We start from the raw sequence: 6,000 nt of genomic DNA, 5'->3' as shown, positions 1-6,000 counted from the left end.
GGAGAGCAAAAATTAAGGCATGAAAAAGGAGGGGGAAAAAAAAATCACCCCTTCCATAAACTGTATATTCCTACATAGCCATTGTATCACATAAAACTCTTGAAATGCTAACTGAACAAAAGAATTACTTGGTTCCTTAAGCTTTGATAAAGTGTGTGCACAGAAGCCACTGACAGGAGACAAACTTTTGACTACACTAGCACTTTTTTCCAGAGGAATGTCTTGTCTCTATAAACATGGCAGCATCATGGTCAAAACTGCATTTCATTTCAAGAGTTTCTAACAGAATACAAAATTACCTTCTTAGCTATTTCATCCAGGATAGTTGTATTTTTCCAAAAGTATATGCATGTTCAAATCTCTCTCTCTGTCACTAGAAGTTGCTACTCTAAAATATGCAGAGGAAGAAAAAACAGGAAGTTCATGTCAAAACAACAGAATCATTATATGCCATGATGAAAGACAAAAAGGGGATGTGCATTATCCTTAGCAAGATTCAGAGAAGCAAAGCAATGAACTGTCTGAAATTTATGGTTTAAATTTTGAGGAATTCGCCCAAAACAAATGTCATGGATTTCGCTCTTACATATGTTCCAGCTAGCTTTAAAAAGGCCACAATTTTGCCAAATTCCACTCAGTGTCTTCTGTCTTCTGGCAAAAGACTTAGTGTACTGACAGTGTATAGATCTGAGTGCCATTCTAGTGAAGAAGGAAGACAAGACAGATCTTATTGCTTTGAAGAAGATATTTAGAGTAGATACTTGGAAAAAATTTATGTAAGGAAAAAGAGTAGTCAAGGATTGCATAACAGAAAGTGTAGGGGAATAAAGAGAAACTTCAGGCTATACAAACATAAGGAAACAGCCTGCCATATGACTTTTACTAAGGTCAGAGGCAAAGCAGCTTTTATGACACAGAAGCTGTGGAAAATCCCCAGGAAATAAGAGATCAAAGCAAACGGAATCTCAAAAATAGGCCAGCTTTTCCCAACATTAAACTCTAGATCACCATAAGTGCGATTTCCAACATATAATGAACTTAATAAAAGTATGTTTTTCCTAATGTCATGATTTTTATCCCTCCTAAAGTAATAAATATTTTGAGTAGATTGATAGATTTTCTTGGTTTATTAACATAAAAAAGAAGAGGCAATCTCAACTCATTATGTGAATGCTGTGATCAGATTAATAGACATAGAGGAGAAAAATCCTCTTCCTAAGGCCCGACTTAACACAACTGACATAAGTAGGCTGTTGCAAATGCCACACAAGCTCCTCTGTAGACAGTCGACTGCAAAATAGAAAGAAGGTGTAGGAGGGCTGAAAACTCAAGCCCCCATCTTAAAATCAGAAAATACATATACATTTCCTAACTGTCAGAATAATTAACCAATAAACATGTAACATTCAATGGTTGTGATGATATCTTCCTTACCAGCAATTTTTTAGGTAACACTAAATTTTTGATGAAAAGACATAGTTCAACTACAGTTATTGGAGACTCAGAAATCCAGACCGGATACCACATAGTATTCCCATCATCTCTTGTGTCAGTCAACCTCAGTTTTAAGAAGAAACTAGAAGCCAATCAGCTTCTACATTTTAAGAAGAAACTCATAAAGCCAATCAGCGACTATAAATGTAAAAGAGAGAGACTGAGAGCTAGATATGCATGCAATGTATTTCTCAGGCAGAAACAGCCCTGACAGTGCAAACTTCAAATTCAGCCTCTGTTTTCTAAGAGTAAGAGAAAAAGGCAACTGATATAACATGGGTACTCCAAACACCAGAGAATAAAAATAAAGATGGGAGTTTCTCCCCTTTGTGTTTTCTGTTCTCTGTCCTTTGAATAGGGTGGGAAATTCCTTGAGTAGGTTACTCCTCATCCTGGATGTTTGGAGGGAGATAGAAAAGGAGCTGTGTTCCAACTCCAGCTTTGAACTCAGAAAAAGAGATTTATTCAGGGAAGGGCTACTTCTGCTTTAAAGAGATTTTGTGGTGTTTCTAGCATGGCTAGAGCTGCCACAAGGCTGACCTCCATCCCAGGACCCCATTGTAATTTTATTTACTGATGGTGAGACCAGTTGCTTGATTTACCAAGCAATCAAACCAAGCAGATATTGCTTTGTTTATCCAAATGTCAAAAATCACCACAGTAAACATGGAATTTACATGTCTCTATACACATAGAATCTCTTCAATAATTTAAACCACAATGTATATTAATAAAACATGTCTTTATGTAGACATTTACTGGGAGACTTGCAGATGACGGTGGAAGGGAATTTACTTACTTTCCTTTTGTGAACACAGCAACACTACTTGCTAAAAAAAAGGAGAGTTGGGGCTGAAATAACATTTCTGTATTGAACTACTGCAAAACACTGAGCAGCTGTTGTTGCTCAGAGATTTTCCTAGCTTCTACTTATCCACATTCTATTTAATGTGGATCAAGCAGGGAGTAAAATTTTTTCTCACAAGCTTGTCCTTCAGCAGGGCTGTGAGCTCAGAAGCTTGTTTTTTCCTTCAGCTGTATCAGCTGTTATAATAAAAGACAGCACATCTCCCTATACACCATAAGCTCTGCTTTCATCAATGAAAGCTGAAATATCTGTAGCTGAAAGCATCATTTTCCATCTGACAAAGGAAAATGTTGAATTCAGAAGGCTGAAAAGAAGCAACTGTTGGGCATTCAACAACTTGATGAGATCTTGTAGAAAAAAAAATCTAAAAGGCAGATGTCAGTTATAGTGGAAGCCAAAGAAAAAAATGAAAGCTGTAACAAATGAAAAAGTGTTAAAAAAGAACGTAGGCAGACACTTGACTGCTTTGGTTTTCTGATTGTCTGGTCCCACTTTCTGTGTGATTTGAGCTAGTATCAATCTGGCCTCAGGTGAGTCAAGGGTAGGTGCATATTGCTGGAGGAATCAAGGCTTCTCAACAGTATCTTCTCTACCTCCAGATCCAGCAGCATTTGAAGAGCTAAGTAATCAATGCAGATGGAGACACCAGGCCACAAAGGCCTGCTGATGCAGCAGAGCTGGAAATACTGTGTATTAACAGCACTGTTTCAAATGCCTTCCTCAGACCTAAGCCATACACCTATTAAAAGGTGTGAAAAATATGATGTGTAATCAGTGTCATCCTGTGGTGGTACAAGAAGGGGCAGGGTGCACACCCCATAATGAGTGTGCCTTGCTCCCCCTTTACAATGGTATGAGGTTGATTCCTAGCAATGGAGCACCATCCCACTACCTCCAGAGATGTCTGGGTCACAGCAGGTTACCCTGCGCAATCTGAGGAACAGGAGACACACACCAGGGGCATCCTTATGGCTTCAGAGCTATCATCATGGGTTTTCCTTGAAGTGGGAGAAGAAAACATGCCCCTTTCACCCTATGAAGTTTATTAGAAAAACTACTTTAGGCTACTGGTAGATTTTTTTGGGGATTCCTGTGGAATACTGAGGCTGAGAAGCATTATAGTTAGGGCACTGAGCAGGTAACTACCTGAGTAAATGTCCTCTGTGATTACTCCTGTCTCTTGCTAATCCCATCAAATCTGGCAGGATTGACTGTATGTTTCCTGAAAGGAGGAAACAGCCATGCATTTGTAGACTGATGAGAGGTAATTTACAGGTTTTTCAAGTGACAGGAGATGGGAGTGGTGGGAGGAGGAAGGAGAGAGAATAACATTCTGTGAATGTTCATGAGTTTGTGTAATTATACAGTTGGAGGCATATAGGAAAAGACTCCCAAGTCCAACCATGACCTAGTATAAAACCTACAATTTCAAAAGTAAAACAGTATTCTGCTCTATGGGTAGCGCATATACTACTTCCCTTTACTTTAGCTGGTACTTATCTGAGAGGTTTATTCTCAATACTAACTTGGATGTAAGATCACTAAAGGAAAATAATGTGATGTGTGAACACAAGGAAGAAGAGAATATGAAAGGGCCACTAATAAGTAATGACCTGTTTGTAAAACATGTCTCCAACCATGACACAGCTGCCTGATGACAAGGAGGGCATTACAGTTAAGGATTTTCCAGTCCTTTTGTTTTAAATTCCTACATCCAGAGCTTTGTAACTTGTCCATAAACTTCAGCAATCCAATCACTATGGTTGAGCACCTTCTTAAATATTGATCTGGCTGTGTCAATAAACTGTTAAATAAGCCTGATCTGGCTATTAAATAAGCCTGAACAGAAAGAGCTTTCAAGTAACATTATTCAATAATTGACTCCCTATTTAAAGTGTAAAGAGATGCATCACATCCATCACAGACATTGTCTTAGCTGCAAAAGTTACCATAAGGTATTACTTGCCTCAAAAAGAATTGCAGAAAGCATCCACTACAAGATTATAGCTGTATCTTCTTATTTATAACCTACAGATGATAACCTAAAGCTCAAAGTTCATGCCTTTTTCATGGCCACTTTGATCTCCATGAAGGAGCCTGAGGACAAGTATATTTCATCCTCACATAACATTTTATGAATTGTTTGTAAAGCACAGTTGGAAAGCAAAATATTTACACTACTTCTTGCACAGAGGTAAGCTGAAAGTAGCCCCAAAGCTAAGATTTTTACTGCCACAAAAGATCTTCCTGAATACAGTCCCCCCCACAAGCAGCTGTATGCACTTTTTCTTTAATGTATGGTATCCTTGTAGGATGACAATAATTTTCCTTGAAAAAATGCTTGAGGCAAAGTTTACTATTGCTTAGATAAATGTTTACATTAAAATTTCTAACATCCATAAAGTCAAGGTGCTTTTTGATATTTGAAAAAAAAAAAAAAAGCAGAGGCATACCTCCACCTCATGCATGAGAGTTCCCTTGAAAAATCAGATCTTATTTTCAGAGTTCAGCAGGAAGATTGCTTGCATATGTACAGATTAAGATGGTTTCAAAACAGCCATAACTTTTTCCCCCTGCAATCTGTATGAACTATATGCATTGAAAAAAAAAAAAAAAAAAAGACTGATTGTGGTTTTAAAAATCTACCAAAGAATTAATATGAAAACATGTCTGACACAAAAGGAAAGCACGATCTGCATTACAAAGTTTTGTAAGTTTTGTGCCTACTGGTGTGTTGGAGATAGTTCCAACCCTGGGTAACTTCGGACAAAACAAAATTGTATGTAACAACTATCTTTACAAAAGGCCATCTACCAAAAAACTTTATTTTAAAAGAAATAGAAATTAAAAATGCATATATATCAAAATGCACACAAAGATAAGTAAATAAAAAGAGTAATTGTTCAGCTGAACACAGGAAACATCCAAATAGAATAATATGTGAAATATATTGTGATCCAACTCCATTATTGAAGGCCTTTATATTTCATCATAATTAACACCTCATTTCAAACACAAAACTCCAAACTTGCCTCCTATGTCTTTAGTGCAAACTACTTTAACGTTGGGCAAAAATATTTGTTGATGAAAGGCAAATTACCTTCAATTTCCTTTACCATACATTTCTCCCAGGGTCTAAATTTTAATGATACATTTAAAAAATCAATATTAAAAGAAAATTTAGCTGTGTTAACACCATTTACAGCAGTTGTATTAAGAAGAAATCAGATTACTCCCATGAACATTCAGAAATATAATATTTAAAATCTTTAATTGGCTGAATTTACATCTCAGCATGCTGAAACCACAGTTCACAACACAGATTAATGGTGAAACAGTAGCAAAATCTGCAGCCACATGCTGCACTAAACAGGATAGCATGCAAAATGCACTCATAGAACAAATAATGCCAGTAATTATCAGGTGCTGCACCATCCAGTCCAGTTCTGTTGCAATTATTAGTAAATATTTTTTTTTGTCATTTGGCTTAGTTTGTAAATGTTAAGCACTTGTTCTAAACTATAACATTTAGAAATTACTGGTGTATTTATTAACATTTGAGTAAGCCATAAAGCCAATATGTTGATTTAGATTAAAGCAATATATTAACTTTCCTACAAACACTGCCCTTGCTATTT

Source organism: Ammospiza nelsoni, chromosome 5 (assembly GCF_027579445.1).
Source record: "Ammospiza nelsoni isolate bAmmNel1 chromosome 5, bAmmNel1.pri, whole genome shotgun sequence".
NCBI lineage: Eukaryota > Metazoa > Chordata > Aves > Passeriformes > Passerellidae > Ammospiza > Ammospiza nelsoni.
The sequence above is the reverse complement of the archived record's forward strand: the minus strand, read 5'-3'. Positions refer to the sequence as shown.